At 39.4% G+C, this 23821-nt stretch overlaps 1 long non-coding RNA gene across 3 annotated transcripts in view; it reads right to left on the bottom strand.

Annotated features, from left to right (window-relative positions):
- LOC109549192 (uncharacterized) overlaps positions 1-23821 on the bottom strand; it is a 77548-nt gene that overhangs the window by 5953 nt on the left and 47774 nt on the right. The window lies entirely within an intron of this gene.

The raw sequence follows: 23821 nt of genomic DNA, 5'->3' as shown, positions 1-23821 counted from the left end.
GTAGGTATACTCCTAGATCATTTAGACCACGAAGGCCAGATTCCTGCCATCACAGTGAGTAATGACATGATCTCCTTTTAAAGTTGATGAGAATAAATGAAATATGATTGGAAAAAAAGACCCAAGATGGTTTCACCAAAAAGTAAAGTGAGAGTACTACCTCCAAATGTCTTTACAATCTGTGTCACCAATTAAAAAAAAAAAAAGACAATCAAGGAATATTTTAAAGAAATTGGTATTTAAAAGCATGGAAAAAGAGCTCACCTCTTTTATAATAAAATCTTGAGATACCTTAAATTCATGTTTCTCAATCTTTAGTATGATTCAGAATCCTCTAGAGATGCTTGTTAAAAATAGGATCCCACCTATTTTTAGGGTCCCAGGGTGGGACTCTATTCTCTGGGTCCCACCCTGGGAGTATCTTGGAGCAGGTAGAGCAGGCTCTATCCACTCCCAGCCCCAGACATCTTCCAGGAAATTTTTTGAGAATTTTTTGGATAGATCTCTATCTGGCAGTTTAAAACCTGAGGATCTGTATTGCAAAAGAACAGCTGAACGCTATTGCCAAACAGCTGCCACCCAGCCCACACCCTCAAAATGTGTTGTATGTTCTCAAGGCTTTGCAATGTTTATCTCTCTTTGCATATCTGTTAGTAACTCAGACAACTGACTGTTGTTGTCTGTTAGATAAGATAGGACATTAATAGTTTCCTCTGGGAGTTTTCTCAACCTCCCTTTCAGACAAATTGTTAGAAGACAAATCTTAAAGCAGAGGAAACTGAAGTCCTAACAATGGACATGTGTGTACACATACAGCCTAACACACACGTAAATCACACTCTTACGTATACACATATGTGCCACAGACTTTATACTTTAGAGATGAAGGTTTATAATGAGACAGGAGTTTCAGAACTTCCTTCTAATATGTGGCTAATCAGAAAATCTTGTAGACATGAGAAAATGAAATAATTTGAAAGACAACTGGAAAATGAGATAACATATTAGGATTTCAGGATACAGAGAAACTGTATGGTCATTAAATCCCAACCTTTCTGTGATGGTTTAATGTCCTCCCTAACACACTTACGAGTGGTCACCACCTCAGATTTGAATTTCTCAAAGTATGGAGAATTCAATGACTCCAGAGGTCACTCATTCCACTTTTCTTATAGGTCCCTTAGAAATTTCTTCCTTACGTTGACAGGAAATCTGTGTCCTTTAGTTTCACTTTAACATCTACTTCGTCTGACATTGATACAGTTATACCACCTATTTTTGTGTTCTGGGTATTTTTTCTATCCTTTCATTTTTAACTTTCTGTGCCTTATGTTTAGGTATGTCTTTTGAAAATGGCATATAACTAGGTTTTAAAAGTCTCTGCAGTAAACATTGTCTTCAAGACTGAGTTTATTCTATTTAGAATTATATTTGAACCTATTCCTACTTTTATTTAATACTTTCCTATTTTTCTGGTTTTGTTTCTGGTGTCCTTTTTTGTCTTTTAAAAAAATTCATTCTGCTTTTCTCCTTTCACTTTATTTTTACCCATCTAGTAATTTGGAGATTGTATATAATATTTCTATTTCTTCTAGAAAGTCTAACAATGTTTAGATTCACTAACTATGGTTTGATACTTGCACTGAAGTATCTCTCTTTGAGAAAACTCTAGTCAAATCCTTTACCCAATTAAAAAAATGGGTTATTTCCCTTTTTATTATTTATTATAAGAGATTTTTATATACTCTAGATACAAGTCCCGTATAAGCTATATGACTTATAAATATTTTCTTCCATTCTGTGGGTTGTTTTCTCACTTTCAGAATGGTGTCCACTGAAGCACATTTTTTAAAAAAGTTTTGCTGAAGTCCAATTTATCTGCTTTTTCTGTTGTCACATGTGCTTTACACATCATATCTAAGAAAACATTGCCTAATCCAAGGTCACAAAGACTTGCTCCTGTTTTCTTCTAAGAATTTTATATTTTCAACTTTTACATTTAGGTCTTAAATCCAAGAGTTAATTTTTTAATATGGCATAAGAGTCCAACTTCATTCTTTTGCCTTTGGATATCCAGTTATCCCAGACCCATTTTCTGAAGAGATTATTCTTTCTCCTAGTGGATTGTCTTGGTGCCTGTTATGAATTAAATGTTTGTGTCTCTCCCAAATTCATATGCTGAAATCCTAACCTCCAATGTGATGATCAAGGGATGTCTTTCCAGTTATTTAGGTCTTCTTTAATTTCTTTTAGTAATATTTTGTAGTTCTTAGTGTCCAAGTCTTCTTTTGCTAAATTTATTTCTAAGTATTTTATTCTTTTTATTGTTATTGTAAATGTACTTTTTTCTTAATTTTATTTATGATTATTTATTGCTTATTTACAGAAATAGAGTTTTTGCATGGTGAAACTGGATCCTGAAATTTTGATGAATGCATTTATTAGTTTTAATATTTGTGTGTGTGTATGTGTGAATGTCTCAGGATTTTCTATATGTAAGGTTATGTCATCTGTGAATAGAGAGAGTTTTACTTCTTCCTTTCCAATGTGGATGCCTTTTATTTCTTTTTCTTACTTAATTGCCCTGGCTAGAACCTCCAGTATAATGTTGAATAGCAGTGACTTGTTCCTGATTTTGGGGGAAAACATCGTGTTTCACCATTGAAGATGTTGTTAGCTATGTAGTTTTCATAGATGGCCTTTAATAAATTGAGGACTTTCTCTTTTATCTCTAGTTTGTTTGATGGTTTCTCATGAAATGCTGTTAGATTTTGTCAAAAGCTTATCTACATCTATTGAGATGATTGTGTGTTTTTTGTCCTTTATTCTATTAATACAGTGTTTTACGTTGATTGTTTTTCATATCTTAAGCCAAACTTGCAACCCTATGAAAGATCCCAGTTGATCATGGTGTACAATCCTTTTTATATGCTGCTGAATTCAGTTTGCTAGTATTTTGAAGAGGATATTTGAGTCTATATTCACAAGGGATTTTGGTCTGTAGTTTTCTTGTGATATCTTTGCTTTATGTTAGTATCAAGGTAATACTGTCCTTGTAGAATGAGTTGAGATGTGTGCCATCTCTTCTAATTTTTGGAAGAGTTTGTTAAGAATTGGTGTTAATTCTTCCTTAAAAGTTGGTAGAATTCACTAGCGAAGTCATGTGAGACTCGGTTTTTCTTTGTGGAAAGTTTTTGTTTGGTTGGTTTTCTTTTTTGTTTTTGTTTTACTGATAATTCCATCTCTTTACTTCTTATAGTTCTATTCAGATTTTCTTTTAGAATCAGTTTTGGTAGTTTGTGTCTTTCTAGTAATTTATTCATTTTATTTAGTTTATCTACTTTGTTTCCTTTAATTGTTTGTTTTTTAATTTTATTGTTTTACTGAATGCCTGGACTTAAGTGATGGAACATGCAACAGTATATTCCCTTATAGGCCTGTTTTATTTCTGAAAGGTTATAAGTGATATCTCCACTTTCATTCCTGATTTTAGCAATTTGAATCTTCTCTTTTCTCCTTGTTAGTCTAGCTCAAGTTTTGTCAATTTTTTGACATTTCATATCAATAAAACTTTTGGTTTTGTTGATTTTCTCTTTTGTTTTTCTATTTATTTATTTTCTCTTTAGTCTCTATGATTTTGTTCCTTCTGCTTGTTTTGGGTTAAGTTTGCTCTTCTTTTTCTAATTTCTTACGGTAGAAGATTAGGCTCTTGATATGGGATTTTTTTCTCTTTTCTTTTCTTTTTTTAAATATAGGCATTTGCAGGTATAAATTTCCTTCTACCCCTGCTTGTGTTTCATTTTCATTCATCTCAAAGTGTTTTCTAATTTCTCTTGTGATTTCTTCTTTGACCCTTTGGTTATTTAGGAGTATATTTTTTTAATTTTAACATATTTGTAAATATCCTACATTTCTTCTGGTACTGTTTCTAATTTCATTCCACTGTGTTCGGTTAATATATTTTGTGTGATTTCAATATTGATTTCTATTATTGGGGCTATATCCACTTTTTTATTGATCTTTTGCCTTGTTCTTGAAACTTTATTATATTTTTCATTTCTAGAACTTCTTTTTGGTCTTTTAAAATTATGCTTGGTTATTTTTAATTGCTCTTTTTCTCTAGTCATATTTCACTCCTCTCTTTTATTTCTATGTACAAATTAAGCAAATTTAATTTATATTTAGTATCTGATAATTCCAATTAATACAAGCTTTTATAGATTGAGTCTGCTGTCTGCTAACTCTCACTCAGGTTGCCTTATTTTCCTGCATATTCTGTAATGCTTGACAGTGAGCTCCTGTTCTTTGGAACTTTGTGGAAATTCTTTAAGGTCTGACTTTAAGCTATATTCTCTCATAAAAGATTTGGCTTGCTTCTTTAGGGACCTGAGATTACTTTAACTTTTTAGACTAAGGTTTTTTAGAACCTTGTAGATAGTTGAATACAAGCCAAAACTCATATGGGGCCTGCTGAGGATTACACCTTACCAGGACAGACTTTTCTCCCTCTACCCAATGCCAAAGTCAAGATAAATTTCCTTGTTGTCTTTTTCATTAGGGTGAATTTCTTTGTAATTTATCTTTACATCAATGCTATGTTCCTCGGGGTTCTCAACTTTATGCAGGATATCCTTTCAGATTCTACACTTGGGCAGGCCGTGGATTTTAGCTTCTGTTTTTCTATCCTGAAGGGCTACCTAGTGAAAGCTCAGGGTCACCAGGGTTGGGCTGATGGTCTCAAGGTGAAAGCCAACCTTAGGGCTATCTTTCCTCTCTGGATTTAAATTTCGTTTCATTTTTTGGCTTGTGAGGCCTTTTTCCTGCAAGCTCAGTGATGCATTTTTAAATACACATATTTTAAAATTTTATTCAGCAGTTTTAGTTGTTTCTTTGGGAGGGCTATTTAAGGTATGTAGTTCATCATACTGCCCCATATTCCCCATTAAGCCTCAGAAGCACAGCAATTTCCACAATTCAGAGAAAAGAGCATATTAAAAAGTTGCTACTGGGCTTCCCTGGTGGCGCAGTGGTTAAGAATCTGCTTGCCAATGCAGGGGACATGGGTTGGAGCCCTGGTCCGGGAAGATCCCACATGCCGCGGAGCAACTAAGCCCGTGCACCACAACTACTGAGCCTGTGCTCTAGAGCCCGTGAGCCACAACTACTGAGCCTACATGCCACAACTCCTGAAGCCCACGTGCCTAGAGCCCGAGCTCTGCAACAAGAGAAGCCACTGCAATGAGAAGCCTGTGCACCACAAGGAGGAGTAGACTCGGCTCACCGCAACTAGAGAAAAGCCCGCACACAGCAACGAAGACCCAACACAGCCAAAAATAAATAAATAAAATAAATAAATTTATTTAAAGAAAAAAGGGTTGCTACTTTTGGGAATTCCCTGGCGGTCCCGGGGTTAGGACTCTGTGCCTTCACTGCTGAGGGCACAGGTTCAATCCCTGGTTGCAGAACTAGGATCCCACAAGCCACGCGGCGAAGCCAAAAAAAAAACGTTGCTACTTTTGACTACCTTCTTGATGCATTTCAATCTGAAAAGACACTGCTTGAAGAGGAAGTGCTTGGGGCATGACCATTACCACTGCTCACACTTAGCTTCTCCACTCTTGTGTCCACCCAATCTCCTTGACATCAAGGGCTCAGGTCAGAAAGACAATGTTCCCAAAGCTGAGAGCAGCAGGATGAACCTGTATGTGAAGATAAGCAACAGGAATAGAGTGGCAAGCTGAAGGTCAGGAGCAGGTAGATAGTCAGACAAATGTGAGTGAAGTGTGAACGTCAGAGTGAGGGACCAGGGCCATGGCTGTGTAGAGTTAGAACTCCACAGGTTAGCCCCCCAGTATTTGAGATTAGTTTCATGTCTCCTCCACTCCTTCTCCAAGCTGTGCCTCTATATCTTTCAAATCGTGGCATGAGAACTGCCACTTTGAACACTGCTAGCAGAGCCATGCCCCCCATGGCAGACGCTGTCATCCTGTTAACAGTCAGCCAGGACTGCTGCAGCTTTGTCCTGTTGACTCATTTTGAGCCGTCACCTAAAATACTTAATATTAATTCATAGCTCCCCCATTTCTTATCTTATTGGATGGTTTTTTTTTCAATCTGAATGCATGAACACACATTTATCACTTCACTTTGTTAGTTTCATTCTGCCATTCTAGCCAGCAAGAGCTTTTAGTCCTGATTCTGTCTTCATTAGTATTTACTGTCTTGTCTTCTGCCAATAGGATGAATACTTCACTATCTGGTTATCTGAATCACTGATAAAATATGTAGCTAGATCAAAGCTTCCTCTTGAAATTTCCTTCCAAGCTGATGTTGATGCATACTCAATACCCTCTGGGTATGACTGTTCGACTGGTTTTTCATCCACCTAGTTGTTCTTATACCCAGAACAAGTCTGCATGAATGCCATGTGTGTTCTTGTTAGTAGCCTTATCACCAGCACACATCTTGCTGACCTACCAGTATAACAACCATCTCAAAAGAGTGAAACTAAGACAAGTTCAACAAGACTAATTCTTGGTGCAACCATGTTCGAGCATAGCAATCTCTGCTGCCTTTTTAAGTGACTCACAACATCCTTTTGTTGATCCACTGTAGAAAAATCACCCAATATTGTCATCAAACTCACCAGTTTGGGGTTTGTTTATGCCTTCTTTTTGAAGATTGAAAACATTTATATCCATTGAAATCATTTAGCCTGCCTACTTTAGCTCTTGTATACTATATTATGTAGGCAGCTGTAAGGAGGTCTAAAATAAGGAGCTTAAACAAAATCGAAGTTTACTTCTCTCTTACGTAAAAGCTGGGTAGGCAACTCTGGTTGTTATGGCAGTGTCGTAATAATCAGGGGCTCTGCGTCCTTCTCTCCTGTTGCTCTGGCATTCTTAACCAGCAGCTTCTATCTCACAGATGAGGATGGGCAGGCCTGTTCCTGCTCTCACTTCTTCATTTGAGCCAGTGGGAAGACAGAAAGGAAGAAAGGGGAGGGCATGCTCTTCCCGTGAACACCCCAGAAAGTTGACATCACTTTTGCTTTTATTTCACTGGTCATAACTTAATTGCATGGCCACATCTAGCTGAAAGGGAGCCTGGGAAATAATCATCTTCATTTTGGATAGCCAAGGACCTCCCTAGGTTTACCTAAGTCTTTCTCCCTAGGTTTACCTAAGTATTTTCTAGAAAGTCCTGCATCCTAGGAATCTCCTCAGTCCTGGGCAAAAAGAGAGGCTGGTCACCCTATATCAAACTAAAACTTGGGGATTCTAAAGAAAGAAGGGGGAAATGATTATTGGTGGACCACTAGGTCTCTACTCTCCAATTCATTTTATGGATCTGCTATTTCTTCCTATATGCAGGCTGCCATTCCTCCTTTTAGGTTGAAGATTTTCCCCCTGAAATAGAAAACTAAAGCAAGGTAAGAGTCTGTCTTGTCCTTACTATCCAGCAACACTGCATCTATGGCCCACTCTCCCTTCCCTTGCCTCTGAACATTTGCATAAGTCCTTTTTGCTGATCTTGGCGTTAAAAAAAATCACTCAGACAATTCACAAAAGAATATATTAAAATGGCCAAGAAGGTCATGAATAGATGCTTCACATCACTAGTAATCAGGAAAATGCAATCTAAACCCCCAATGAGACCCCACTATACATCCACTAGAATAACTAAACTTTAAAAAGCCTGATAATAGCAAGGAGTGGTGAGAAGGGGGCACAACTGGCCCTCTCATACATCACCTTGGAAGGCAGTTTGGCCGCATTTTGACACACCTACAATGTGACCCAGCCATTCCACTTCTAGGTATTTGCCCAAGAAAAATGAAAGCTTATATTTCTTCAAAGACTTGATCCTGAATGTTTATAGCCGCTTTATTTGTAATAATTATAAGCCTGGTGAATGGATAAACAAATTCCGTTATAGCCATACAATAAGATACTACTCATCCATACAAAGGAACAAACCACTGACTTATGAAACGACATGGATGAATCTCAAAATCACTACATTGAGTAAAAGAAGGCAGACTTAAAAAAAAAAGGGGTGTATGATCCCATTTATTGTAGGATCCCATTTGTATAAAATTCTAATAAATGCAAACTCACATAGTGACAGAAACAGATCAGAGGTCACCTAGGGACAGGAGTAGTAGGTGGGTTGGATTACGAAGAAACATAGGAAAATTTTAGGGATGATGGAAATAAATGTTCAGTACCTTGACTGGGTGGTGCTTAATTTCGCACTTAAATATGTGCAGGTTTTACCTGAGCAAAGTAGTTTTAAGAAAGTGAACTACTTTTGGCAAAAGTAAGGTATAGTGTTAGAAGTCGAGATAGCAGTTAGCCGTAGCCAAGGGTGCGGGATGGGGTGTGTGATGATTAGAAGAAGCCATAAGGAGGTTTCTGGAGATGCTGGCTGTGCTCTGTTTTTTTGATCTGGATGCTGGTTACATGGGTGTGTTCAATTTGTGAAAATGAACGAGTGATATAATTGTGATTGCTGTGCTTTAGGGTATATATGGGGTCATTCAATAATGTTTACTTAGAAAAAAATCAAGCCCCATCTCCTGTTGGACTTTAATCTTCCTGATTCCATTTTTACATATCTGTCTAACCGTGCAAAGTCATCTTTGGTTCTGCACCCTTCTTTCCCTCTTCTGTGTGTGTGTTTTCAAAAAGGACTGATCACATCTCAAATCCTTCAGAGAATTAACACAGCTTTCTTGCAGGTGTGTCCTTATTTACTCACTAGAACAATTTGGGGTTATAGATACCTGGCTGAATTCAAAAAGCAACTTGTGATCATAGACTATAAGCTCCTTGAGAGCAGGTATTGGATTCCAATATCTAGAAAAATTCCTGGCAGATTACATGTGCTTGATAAATACATTGACTTAATGAAGGTTGCTGCACATATTCATGGTATGCTACCTAATATATATTTCTTTGGAATAAAGAAAGCTCTTACATCATATTCTACTTTTGAATTTCAAAATACCAGTCTTAGTTAATTAAAACTGTGAATTTACCTTATTGGCCATTCTCTGCACATCAGGGAAACTGAGGCCATCATAATCATCTTGTTTCTCAACCACTTTCTTCATGAGAATCATTGGGAATCTCTTGCCCACTTATTGCTCACCATGTCATACTTGGTTTTTTTCCCCCTCCATCCTCACCCATATTTTGTATAAAAACCTCTCAGGTACTATTTGAACTTTTCTCACAAGTGCATGGGTTATTTTATCTATTTGTTGTTTAATGTTAAGATTTATTCTGCACAGTAGACTTCCGAATTATTTTTGTTTTCATCTTTGTACATCTCTTTATTTAAAAAAAAATGAATACACTTTACTTTAGAATCCTCCTGTGCATGTCAGCTAGTCTCTGAGCAAGCCTGTTCTTTCCTATCTTTGTGGGATCCACTTCCCCTCTAGTTAGAAATACCTGATTCTAGCCCTTTATGTGAAAGTCCAGAATGCCAAATGCCCTCATACCATCTGGTAGAAAACCATTCCTGCCCTCAATTTCTCTCCCAAAGTCCCATAGATGGCTTGCAAGAAGTAGCAACAATACCATGCATATTCCTTAGGCCTTCAGTCTCCTGCCTAATAATTTACAAATATTAAAAATTCTTTCTGGGGACTTCCCTGGCAGTCTAGTGGTTAAGAATCCGTGTCTCCACTGCAGGGTGCATAGGTTCGATCCCTGGTTGGGGAACTAGGATCCTGCATGCTGCATGGTGCGGCCAAAAAATAAAATAAAATAGACTAAACTAAACTAAAATAAAAATTCTTTCTGGTCTCTTTCAAGCTGGGCCACTTGTCTTTCTGTAAGTCAGCAGGGGTGGACATCTGTGAGTGGGTCTGAGATAATATTCACTCAACTCTATGCCATCTAGGAAGCCACCTTGGTCATGCCTGGATCCATATCTATCTATCTATCTACCTATCGGGTATCCTGTGTTTGTTTCCCAGGAGGTCTTTTAGATTCTCATTCAGTTGTGCTTTTCACATACTACCCTGGTTCTTCACTTTCTTTCTTCTCTGCTACCTTTTTGTTCTAGTAAACAATATTTTGACTCTAGTTTTTTTTTCCATTCACTTCCTCAGAACCTTACATTTCCTGGTTTCTTTTCTTTCTGGAGTGTATATTATTTCTTCCAATGATCTAGGAATTTTACCTCTTTTCTCAAGTGGCATCAGAATAATATTAAATTTCTCTTGTGTTAGGGAAAATATGAATTTAGAAATATGAGTATCCCTTTTAAGAAGGGGATCGACTTTTGATGAAGGGGAAATGAAGACGCAACTTCATGAACCTTTGTTTATTCAGGTGCAGTACAGAAAATCGGCTCTGCTCCAGAATTTTTCCAATGCTTATGAGTTATGCAGCTCACTTCAAAGCCAGCCCGAGTGGACTAAGAGAAAAAGTCCATGCAGATGGTGTTCTGCTGTACTCTGATTTTCCCTGTCATTCACTTTTTGCTTATTGTCACTCAAGGTCCAAGGAGATAAGCTCTCAGATGTGTTACAGAGTCACCCTTTATCTTTTAAAATGAAACCCTAGCCCCCATACATGCATGCGCTTCTAGGTCTGTTAATGCTATAGATAACTTCACAAAGCCATAAGCACAACCATGTAGAAGATAGAAGAGCGGCTGCCCGGCTCGAATCCTGAAGCTCTAGTGGCCGTGGCCCCTGTTGTACATACCAGAGTGAGAGAATGAGTCACACACAGGCAGAAGCCGAGATATGAATGCAGAGAGAATGAGTTGCTGTTGTCTCTGAGGCCTGCTCCAACCTGTCTCATCATGGATTATTTACTTTAGCCAAAACTTTCTTAATTTACCTTATAATATCTGGGTTTCTGCCACTAGTAACCAAAAGAGCCTTGGCCAGCACACGTGCCCCTCATACCAGTGGGATCCCAGTCACTGACAACCTTTGTCAGTAACTGAACTTCTGGGAAGGTGGGGTCAGATCTGGACCCTCCAGACCTGCAGACCTGAACCAGAAGCCCAAACGGAAGTGGGGAGAGGGAAGAGGGTGGTTCCACAAACAGTTCAGATGAGAAAGTAGTGGCTTGTTCTTCCACATTCTGGGCCAAGGTCAACCTGGTAAACCAAGTGTTGGACTGCATCCTGCAGACCTGCAAGGACTGTACTTGCCCAGCTACAAGATGGAAGAAAGAGCCCAGAGTCAGCAAAGGAGACATCAGTAGATTAATGGAAGGGGGAAGGAAGGTTCTGGAGAGACACCCCACCGTGTGTGGCAGAAGATGGGCAGAACATGGCAGCAGTCTTCGCTCCCAGGGGGGAAGAGGAGATTGCCAGTTATAGGGGAATTGACCTCAGGTTGGCTCATCAGTTACCAGAGAGACTAGCGGGGGGGGGGGGGGGGGGGGGGGGGCATGCCCCTCACCACCCCTCTGATAAGAACAATCACCAGCTGGGGCCTGGGGCAAGTATGCAGGAAGGTCAGTCAGGTGAGGAGGGTGTAGGTGAAGCAGGCACTGGTCGGGCAGGGGATGTACAGAGAGCAAGAGAACAGCCACCTTGAGTGGCCTGACCATACATCAAGTGATCAAAATCTACAAAAAGCAAAATGAGAAGTGTTCCCAAGCTGTCAGCAGACCCTCACTCCTCTTTTCAAAGCCCACTGACTGTTCCCGTTTCTGGGGGAAGTACCCCACAGAGGTGTTGTTTGCTCCAGTCATGGGAGACTCACCTTCCCCTCTTCATCTCAATAAGAAACTTTTCTGGGTTTTCAGATACTAACTCATAATGTTGTATTAACAAGCAGGATCCTGTGGGACTCCAGGGCATGGAAGTCTTTCTGTCCCTGTTTCTTGTGTGTAGGGGACAGACTCCAGCCTCCATGACCTTCCCTGAGTTCCAAAGGGCAGATTTGAAGAGTTGCTAATCAAGGGAGGAGCAGGCAAGAAACCACCTGAGGCCAGATTAAAGGAACCAGAGAAACTCATCAAGATTCAGGAGAGCCTGCACACACCCTAATCTTATCAGCAACTCCACCCTTGAACCTTTGCTGTAAGACTCCTCATCAAATCCTCCCAGGTTGGGGGCACACAATTTTGAGAGGCACGAGCCTGCTACGTCCGCCTTTGCCTGGCAAAGCAATAAAGCTATTCTTTTCTACTTCACCTAAAACTGTCTCCGAGACTTGATTCAGCACCCGTGCACAAAGGCCAAGCTTTCAGCATCAGTAGTACTATTATAATAGCCCTGTTGCATCGGTAAGAAAACTAAGGCATAACGGAAGCAGTAACATGCGCAGGTCATGCGGCAGCTGACTGGAGAGCTGGGATAGGAGCCCCGCAGCCTGGCTCCAGAGCTGGTGCGGCAGAGAGATTCAACACATCACCAAAAGCCGCTTAGGAGCTTGCTGTTGTCCCCTCTTTGTGGATTGCTCTTCAAGGCCCTAAGTGGCAGACCAGTCTCAGGCACTGAACTCCGCTCCCCATAAAATCCCACTAAATTATAGTAAATCAATGAGGAATATGTTCACCCATGAGGACAGAGAACATTAAAGACAACAATGGATGAGAAATTTGAATCCATTTTTTAAAAAAGATGAACAGAAAGAGGAAGGAGAGAGAATTGATTTAAGGAAGTTCAGAGAGAGGCTGCTGAGAGGAGAGAGGGCTCGCCCAGAACCCAACAGGCACCTCTTACGTGGCCTCAAAACTAAGGGCGAGGGGATGGGGGAACTGCCTCCAGGCCAGAGGGACCACCAGGTTGATTCCCCTCTTAAATATCTCCATCCTACACCACCTCCCTCAAATGGGCAAGGGGAGGTTATTCTTTTGAGAAATTGAACCGCAAGGGTCTGCTTCATGTTCCTGCAGCTTGTGGATGAATGCTCTGCTCTTCCTATGTTGAAATTCTTTTTTTTTTTCTTTTTTTTATGTTGAGTAAATCCCCTCATTCAATGGATTCGAAGAAAATGTTCACTCACTGTGTTAAGTCCAGACATAAATACTTCCTCCCTTGCCTGGACATTTTAAATACTTTTTAAAGCCTGGCCTTTTGGTGACTATGTTTCTTGCCAGCAGGAATTTGGATATAAAGGTTTAAAGATCAGATTTGATGTTATTACCACATCAACCTGTATATGATTTGGTTCATTATTCCCACCACAGTTACTTTTTTTTCAGCTTTGTCAAGATATAATTGACATACAACACTGCGTACGTTTAAGGTGTACAGTATGATGACTTGATACACATATATATACATTATATATTACAAAATGCTTACCACAGGAAGGCTAGTTTACACACCCTTCACCTCACATAATTGCCATTTTCTTGTTGTTGTTACGGTGAGAACATTAAAGCTCTACTCTCACAGCAACTCTCAAGTGTATAATTCAATATTGTTAACTACAGTCACCAGGCTGGACCTTAGATCTCAGCAACATAGTCATCTTATAACTGAATGTCTGTACCCTTTGATCAACATCTCCCCATTTCCCCCACGGAATTCCGAATACATTTTGAACAAGGGGCTCTGCATTTTCATTTTGCACTGGGCCCCATAAATTACATGGTTGGTCCTGTGAAACTCTGAGGCCCACATGTAGGGGTGCAGGGTGCAGGGGTGGCTGGAGGTCACCCGCAGGCCTGGCAACAGGTGAAATCAAGTGAACAGCAAACACTGAACTGTAAGAACCGTCACCCTCTCCGCTGCCCTGGCTCCCCAACACAAGAAACCACACATTTAACACACCTCTTACCCTAATTTTTCTCCTAACTTTTCCCACCTTTTATTACCTTATTTGGGTTGAAGGAATTCCCAGCCCTCACCATTTACATCACCATGTTCTTTGATTCCAGTAATCCCTTGACTGCCCATTTTCCCCATTCCTTTCATCCATTTCTTGGTTGGGTTCATCAACACAGCTCGTCCTTCATTGATGGAGTCTCTTCTGGGGAGTCTGAATGATCCAAAGAAAAGGCTTCTAGAATCTTCCAGAAACCTTTGAGAGTAACCCCCAGAAAACCCCCATCATTCTATAATAAAGCCCATGTTCTCTGAAGTTTTAGTTAGTTCTTAAATATAAGTAACCCCTTCAAGTCAAGATCACCAGATACTTAAAGAATTCCTACAAATAAATAAGAAAATGGCAGGCAACCAAATAGAATAATAGCCAAATATCTGAACAGGCAATTCACAAAAGAGATATCCAAATTGAAAAGGTGCTCAACACCCTTAGTTACCAGGAAAATGTAAATTAAAACCACAGTGAGAAACAACTATACACCCAGGAGAATGACCAACATTTAAAAGCCTGTCAATACCAAGTGCTGGTGAGAATGGGAATAACTGGAACTCTCATACGATGCTGGTGGGAGGGTGAATCGGTATTACTGCTTTACCAAATGGTGGGCAACATCTGCCAAAGCTAAAACATACATTTATCATAGGATGTAGCAATTCTACTGGATGTGTACTCAAGAGAGATAGGTGCTTATGTCCAGAAAGAGACAGGCACAAGAATGGTCATAGCAGCTTTACTCATAATAACCCTAAACTGGAAAAAACACAGATGTCCATCTGTAAAAAAATGAATAAGGAACTGTTGACATTTTCAAACAATGGGATTCTGTACAGCAGTTAGAAAAAAAAGAATAAACTACTGGAATATTCAGAAACACGGATAAATCTCATAGAGCTAACATTTAGTGAGAGAAACTACATAAGAGTACTTGAGACATGGCTCCACTTATATCAAGATCAAGAATAGTCAAGGGAATTCCCTGGCGGTCCAGTAGTTAAGACTCTGTGCTTCCACTGCAGGGGGCACGGGTCGGGGAACTAAGATCCCCCGAGCCATGTGTCACAGCCAAAAAATAAATAAGTAAAATATTAAAAAAAAAGAATAGGCAAAATTGAATCTGAAGAAGAACATAAATATATATTTTATATATATATATATACATATATATATAACTGAATCTCTTTGCTGTATACCTGAAACTCACACAACACTGTAAATCAAGAAATCTTCAATTAAAAAAAAAAGAATAGGCACAATTGGAGGGGGCAAAAAGGAGCTTTGAAGTGTTGGAAATATTTTATATAGAGATCTGGAATGATGGTTATGTGGGTCTATACATATGTCAAAGTTCATCAATCTGTACACCTACGATTTGTGTACTTGTTGAATACAAGAAATACCTCAATAAAGAAGTAAAGAGAAAAAAATGATATTTACAAGAAATGCTAATGGTATGGGGAAAAGACTTGGCATAATGCCAAATTGGGATGAAAATATGACATAGAGAATAAATGTTTAAATGAACAACTGGAAGAAAATACTGAAAGTTTAAGCATAGGTCTCTCTGAGGTTGGGATTAAATGTTTTCTTCATGCTTTTCTGTGTCTTCAAAATTTTCTTCAGTGAACATGAAGAATTTATAATTGGGAAAAAATTATCTTAAAGAATTGAGGTGCCTTTTTTAAAATTTGCAAGCCAGAAATGAAAAGGAAAGGAAAGAAATAGCTGGCAAGACAGCGTTTATCCGAAATGCTTTAATATTGCTGTAACTGCCTGATTTCGAGGTTTTGAACATAATTTTAAAGTAGGTCATATATTCAGTAACTTTGAATTAGTTAATTTTCTCTTATTCTTTTACATCATAGGCAAAAATCAAAGGAATAAATGGATCTATAGTTAAGTAGTTAAATGTATTTGAGACTGAAAGGACTATATTGTACCTTTTTATTGCAGATATGTTCTTGTTTCATTTTGGCTATTAACGTGCACAGCTGAATTAAAGAGACCTTATTGGCTTTTAAACACTTCAGTGGAACTCCCATCTGTTAATGATAGCCTGTGTCTCCCCATCACCTTTGAGGGCACGGGCTCTGAGTACTCATTCATTTGAGGTTAAGTGGGCGATAATGATTGGAGAAAGCACCAAGTCTGGGGAATGCAGGCAATTGTCAGGCCCCATTGGACCTCGCCTGGGGTGATGTACTCAGTCTTGTCTGACTGTCTTGCTACTAAAACCACGTTCACAATAAATCGCCTACGATGGAGCTTCGCAGAACTGCGGTGGCGGTAATCCAACCCTGTGCTGATCTGCCTTGCATTGTTTTCCTGCTAACTATGCCCCGACAGCAACAAACTCAGGCCCCCAGACTAGATGGAAAGGACCCCCGTCATTAAAACTACAGCAAGAAGACATTGCGGAAAGGGGAGAATTCAGGCAGCAGGGTCTTGCTGCCCAGCTGCCATCTTCTAACATCACTGATTCATTTGAAAAACAGTTATTAGAGCCCCTCTATTTTCCGGGCACCGTGCCAGGTGTTGGGGTTAGTTCAGTGTTATGGGCTGAATTGTGTCACCCGCCCCCCCATTCATATATCGAAGTTCTAACTCTCAGTGCCTCAGAATGTGACTGTGTTTAGAGTCAAAATTACTTTACAGAGATAATTAAATTAAAAGAGGTCATTAGGGTGGGCCCCCACCCCATGTGACTGGTGTGCTTACAAGAAAAGGAAGATTTGGATACAGACATTAACACCAAGGGAAGATGATGTGAAGACACTGGGAGAAGATAACCATCGATGAACCAAGGAGAGGCCTGGAACAGATCCTCCCCTCATGGCCCTTAGAAGGAACCAAACCTGCTGACCCCTTGATGTTGGACTTTCAGCCTCCAGAACAGGCAGAAAATACATTTCTATTGTTTAAACTCCCAGTTTGTGGTCCTTTGTTACGGCACCTCTAGAGAAACTAGTACAGAAGGAGGAAGAGGCAAGGTCCTATCCTCTTGGAACTCACTTAAGAAAAATACAGAAAATAAAACCCTGGGAATTCCCTGGCGGTCCAGCGGTTAGGACTTGGCACTTTCACTGCCAAGGGCCCGGGTTTAATCCTTGGTCAGGGAACTAGGATCCTGCAAGCCGTGTGGCTTGGCCAAAGAAAAGAAAGAAAGAAAGAAAACAAAACCCTTGCTATTATGGACATCTTCATCCTACATGAAAGTAGAGAGAATAGTATAATGGACCCCAAAGTACACATGGCCCGGCTTCAACAGTTATCAGCACATGGCCATTTCTCTTTCTTCTCTACTTCCCCATTCCCTCTGGATCTCCATCCATTATTTTAAAGCAAATCGCAATTATCATATCAGTTCATCTGTAAATATTTCCAAATGTTTGCCTAAGAGAGAAAAACTCTATTTTAAAAACAGAACAATACCATTATCATACCTTTAACATTCATTCATTAATATCATCTAATATTCAGTGTTCATATTTCTCTGATAGTCCACAAATAGTTTTTTCTTCTCAGTTGATATATTGAAACCAGGATCTAAACAAATTCTATCTACACAAATTGGTTGGTTGCTAGGTCTTTCTTTTTAACAAATTTATTTATCTGTTTATTTTTGGCTGCGTTGGGTCTTCGTTGCTGCGTGCAGGCTTTCTCTAGTTGCGGCGAGCGGGGGCTACTCTTCATGGCAGTGCGCCGTCTTCTTGCGGTGGCTTTTCTTGTTGCAGAGCACAGGCTCTAGGTGCGCGGGCTTCAGTAGTTGTGGCACACAGGCTTAGTTGCTCCAAGGCACGTGGGATCTTCCTGGACCAGGGATCGAACCCGTGTCCCCCGCGTTGGCAGGCAGCTTCTTAACCGCTGCGCCACCAGAGAAGTGCCGGTTGCTACCTCTTTTACGGCATTTTAAATTTCTAAATCTCTCCTCTCCTGCCCCCTTTTTTCTTGCTATTTACTTATTGTAGAAACCACATCATTTATCCTGTAGAATTTCCCAGGTTCTGGATTTGGCTGATGGCATCCCTGTGGCATTGTCTAACATGTTCTTCTGTTCCTAATCTCTTGAAAACTGGTAGCTGGTTCTAGAGGCTTGATTAGATGCAGGTCGATTATTTGACAAGAATACTTCAAAGGAGGTACTGTGAGTTTTCTATTATATCACATAGAGTATAATGTCTGGTTATCTAGGTTTTTGGTGATATAAGTAATCAGTGGTTTAGATGGTATCATCTTGATCCATTATTCTAAAATTTTTATGACACTGTAGAGGAAAATATGTTTCTGCACAGTTGGGGATTTCTGAACAAATTTCACTGAAATTTGTTTCGTTACCTGACATCCAACTTCGAAGTCAATTTTTGACTGACCAGATAGTGAGGCCCAGGGCCTTGGAAACATCTCTGACTTGTAAAACTGAACACACTGGCTTATCTTTTCCCTCAGAGATTTATTTTCATACCAAAGGGTTAGGGTAAGGATCTCTTCCATCTGATTTCCAAGGACACTTTCAGAAGGTGATGGGAGGAAAGTGGTGTCTTTATCCTTCACAAACAGAGGAAACCCATATTTTTCTGTATCTCACCTACAGAGTGAACCCACCAATGGTATACAGCATTTTCTCTCCTCTGGCTCTCACATGACCCTCTGTGCGTGTGTGGGTGGGGGAGTGCTGAGCATGAGGAAACAATGTTGCAATGTTCTCTGGCTGCTGAGCTGGCTGTGAGTATAAAAAGAAACCTGACTCTGAACTAAAAACCTCATATGTGGGCTTCCCTGGTGGCGCAGTGGTTAAGAATCTGCCTGACAATGCAGGGGACGCAGGTTTGATCCCTGGTCTGAGAACATCCCACATACTGCAGAGCAACTAAGCCCATGTGCCACAACTACTGAACCCGAATGCCACAACTGCTGAAGCCTGCGCACCTAGAGCCGGTGCTCTGCAGCAAGAGAAGCCACGGCAATGAGAAGCCTGCGCGCCGCAGCAAAGAGTAGCCCCCGCTCGCCACAACTAGAGAAAGCCTGTACGCAGCAACAAAAATCCAACACAGCCAAAAATAAATAAATTAAATAAATAAATTTTTTTTAAAAAAACCTCATATGTTACTCTCTCACTTTGTCCCAGTTTACCCTTCCCCCTCCCGTGTCCTCAAGGATAGGGAGGGGGGGATGGAGATGCAAGAGGGAGGGGATATGGGGATATATGTATGCATATAACTGATTCACTTTGTTATACAGCAGAAACTAACACAACATTGTAAAGCAATTATACTCCAATAAAGATGTTAAAAAATAATAAAAACAAATAAACAAAAAAAAGCCTCATATGTACAACCAGGGAAAAATTAGTAAAGATGAATATTAAAAACCTAAGAGTTCCCACTGGCCTTTTACCTAGTGGCTTTTAGCAGCTGTTAGTAATCATTGCCTAGGTGCATTATTTCATCAAAGCTTGCAAAGTGGTAATATTCTAATTGTACCATTTATTTTACATTTAATGTCTTGAATTATTTTATAAAGGAGAAATTTCTCTCCTTAACTATCTGGTTACCTTGAAATACATTTCATACAGGAAAAGCTGATTTTTTCCATTTATTTACCAATTTTTAGAATGAGTTAATGCCCTAGCATCCTCCAAAGGTGATCAATGGGGTTTGCAAAAAGTATTATTATAAGCATGTGGATTTTAATATTTTTATATATCACAATGTACTGCAGGCATTATTCTTTTTGAAGTGTAAATTGCCCATCTTTGGCCAGTGAAATCCTTTGAGCTGTCTACTGAGTCCTTTCACAGGACCCAGCAGCTCTTGTTTTCTGTTATGAAAGATCTTTTGGGTTCATCTTGTACATGTCACATCTCATATCTGAAATCAGCCATTTCTCCATGGAGACCTAGTTCCCTTTAATGAGAAATGGTCTTTAGAGACTCCAGTCGGAGTGTTAAAAATGTTCATTACTACTGAGTTGCTTATTGCTTTTACACTTTTTGGTGGACAGAACTGGGAAACATTTTTAAGAGTAAAATGATTTCATATTGATATTTCCAAATTTAAGATCACAGAAATTGTATTCAACTTCTTTGATTTTATGTTTGTCTCTTTTTGTGCGTGTGTGCTAAAAATCTTTGTTCTTACCAACATTAACGTATTTACCTATTTGTTTTTATCTTACTATATGTACATAACAGTTTACAAACGACACTAACAATATCATTACTAAAAGTATGATTATTGAATACTGTGTAGTTTTGTGTGTGGGCATGCAATTCTTTGACGTTACAATCTACTTCACCAGGCAGATACAAACTACTGTGAGGTTTTTGGTATGTTTGTTTTTAAGGCTTGGGACAGTTTTATTTTTATTTTTTCCATTTAATTTGATTTTTATATTGGAGTATAGTTGATTTACAATGTTGTGTTAATTTCAGATGTACAGCAAAGTTATATGTATACATATATCCATTCTTTTTCAGATTCTTTTCCCATACAGGTTATTACAGAATATAGATTAGAGTTCCCTGTACTATACAGTAAGTCCTTGTTGATTATCTATGTTTTGAAGTTACAGTATTACCTGTTAGATTATATGGTTAAACCATCAGTCAGATATATAGTTAGATTTACTTGTTCTATTTTGGTTTTTTAATTTTTATTGACTTTTTTCATTTTGTTTTATAGTTACACAAAACATTTATATTGTTCCAAAGTCAAAAGCCATAAAACAAGATACATTCAGTCATATCTAGTTTCCATTCCTATCTCTCTATTTCCTCCCTCTCTTATAAGTAATAATTTTCAAGAGATTTTAATTTATCTTTTTTTTTAAAGTTTAAGCAAAAATGAACATATATATATATAACCTGTGAATATTATCTTATATGGCAAAAGGAACACTGCAAATGTGATTAAGTTAAGGATTTTGAGATGGGAAGAGGATTCTGAATTATCACCTGGGTGGGCCCTAAATATAATCACAAGTATCCTTATAACAAAGAGACAGAGAAATTTGCTACACAGAAAAGAAGGTGATCTGCTGATGAAAGCAGAGATTGAAATGATGCACTTTGAAGATGGAGGAAGGGGTCACAAGGCAAGGAATACAGCAGCCACTAAAATCTGAAAAAGGCAAGGAAATGGATTTTCCCCTCAGAGCCTCCAGAAGGAACCGGCCCTGCCAGCACCTTGATTTTAGCCCCACAAGGCTCCTTTCAGAATTCTTGCCTCTAGACTCATAAGAGAATAAATGTATCTAGTTTTAAGCCACTAAATTTGTGGCAATTTATTACAGCAGTAATAGGAAACTCAATGTGTGTGCCTAGCAAATTACAAGCATGTGTATATGCATAGACATATATAACCTTACCATTTTTAAAGTAAATAATAAATTAAAATCTGCTGAAATTATTAGTTATTATCAAGGGAGAAAACAGGACATAGAGAGACAGGGATGGAAATTAGACTTGATTGAAGGTGTCTTGTCTAATGGTTTTGACTTTGGAACATGCACACACATACACAAACACTGTTTTGTTCACTTAACAATATATCCTGGTGATCACTCTAGAACATTTGATAAAGATCCTCCTCATTCCTTTTTATAGCTCCACAGTGTTTCACTGCATGGATGTACAATATTTTATTCATTCTAGTTCACTTGATAGAAAATTGGGCTGTTTTATTTATTACAAACAGAGCCATAGTTAATAGCTTTATGCATATGATATTTCATATTTTTGTCACTATATCTATGTGAAAGATGCTTAGAAGAGAGATTGCTGTCTCAAAGGGTAATTGTATATGTACTTTTGCTAGATATTCCAAACTCCCAACCCCTTGCATGGGGTTATACCTTTCTTTCCATTCCAGCCAGCAATGTATGAATGTGTAAGTTCTTTCATTGCCTCATCAACAGAATATCTTTTCCATTATTTGGACTTTTTGACAGAAAGAAATCTGACAGGGAGAAAAGTTATCATGTTTTTAATTGGTAATTCTGTTATGTAAGACTGAACATCTTTTCAAATATTTAAAGACGTTAAGCACTGAAAAGCATTTTTCTTTCTGTGAACTGCCTTCATATCTCAGGCCAATCTTTTCTACAAGGTTATTGGTCTTTTTTCCCTTAATATTTTAGCGTGAACTTACCTTTGAGAGAGAAAATATATAAATAAACAGAATAGATGAATCAGATGAATTTGACTCATGATAAATTCTAAGAAGGGAATGAATAGGCTGAGGTGACAGAGTGAGGGTGGGGGAGGGCCCCTTTATCTGGAGATGTCAAGGGAAGCCCACCGGAGGAGGTGACTTTTAAGAGGAGATTAAGAGAAGCAGGTATGTGAAGAGTAGATGAGTCTGGAGGTGGACTTGTGAATGATCCAGGCAGGGAGAACATCATGTGCCAAAGTCCTGAATTAAGAAGAATTTTAAATGTGCAAGGAATAAACAGAAAACCAGATGGGTTACTTTAGGATAGCTCCATCCTTGGGAAAAGTAAATGGAAGGAGGATGAAGGGAGATTCTGAGGTTCTGGGATTTTTGATTTTGTGGGGTGGTGCTGGTTACATGTCTGTGTTTACTTTGTGAGAATTCATCAAGCTATACACTTATGGTATATGCTTGTTCTGTGTGTATGTTATAAATCGGTTAAAAAAAAGATTACCAGGGATTCCCTGGTGGCGCAGTGGTTGAGAGTCCACCTGCCAATGCAGGGGACACGAGTTCGTGCCCCGGTCCGGGAAGATCCCACATGCCGCGGAGCGGCTGGGCCCGTGAGCCATGGCCGCTGAGCCTGCGTGTCTGGAGCCTGTGCAAGATTACCAGAGAAGAGGCTGAGAGGGACAGAAAGAGGACCCAGTGAAGCAAAAGCCCACTGAATGAAGGGAAGAGGGGAGAATGGAGATGGAAGCAGAGGGAAGGGCTCAGTAGATGCAGGGCTTTGGAAATCAGGGGAGGAGTTTAGTTTTCTTTTCAAGGGGGATGAAAGGTCATCGATAGGTTTCAAACAATAGAATGGCATGTGGATAGTAACACAACTGAAAAATAGGGACACCAATTCTACTTAAACCTTCTGTTTTCAAACGGCAGCCTTTGGTCCCTTGCTGTGATCATGGCCCCCACAACCTCCCCCCTCATCTGGAGATAAGACACCTGAATAAAATAGTGAGAAGGGATCCTTGAATGTTTCATGAAAATAAATTTCTCCACTGTTCAGGATGTGCAGCTTTACCTGTGCTGTGAGATCCCCTGACTGTAGGACAAACGACACTAAATCCTGGGTTGTGAGGCACTGGTCCAGTGGCGTGCTCCATACGGAAGGAGATGAGAAATGGTGTTAAAACTGCATCCCCATAATGAGAAAAGAGGGAAATTAATTTTGATAACATTTTAAAATGGGAAAATGTCTTTTTGAAAAGAAGACTTTCATCCTTCTATATTTAAATTTATATTCAGTAAAATTGACATGTGTGTGTAGAGTTCTGAGTTTTAACACATCTGTAGATTCATGTAATTACCAAAATAACCAGGATATAAACAATTCATTACACCTGAAAACTTGCTCTGTTGCTCATTTGTAGCCAAACCATTTCCCTACCTCTCACTTCTTGCAACCACTTTTCTCTTCCTGTAGTTGACTTAATTCTAAAAAGGCCTCCATGACCTTCAGCCCCGGGGGTTATACCCTATATCATCTCCCTGATCTTGGGTGTGGACATGACCTGTGACTTACTTCTAGCCAGTAGAATATGGCCAAGATGACAGGATCTTGGTCACTTTCTTGGTTAGATTGTTATGTGGCAAAGGTCACTCCCATGATTACACTATGTTATATCTTAGCAGACTGGAGCAAGAGACACTCTTTGGCTGGCCTTAAAGAAGCAAACTGTCATGCGTGACTGCCTGGGAAGGAGGGCCACGTGGCAGGAAACCCCAGGACCTGAGGATAGCCTCCAGCCAACAGCCAGTAAGAAGCCACTGCCCTCAGTCACAGAGGTGCAAAATG

This window comes from Tursiops truncatus, chromosome 13 (genome assembly GCF_011762595.2).
Source record: "Tursiops truncatus isolate mTurTru1 chromosome 13, mTurTru1.mat.Y, whole genome shotgun sequence".
NCBI lineage: Eukaryota > Metazoa > Chordata > Mammalia > Artiodactyla > Delphinidae > Tursiops > Tursiops truncatus.
The sequence above is the reverse complement of the archived record's forward strand: the minus strand, read 5'-3'. Positions and strand labels throughout refer to the sequence as shown.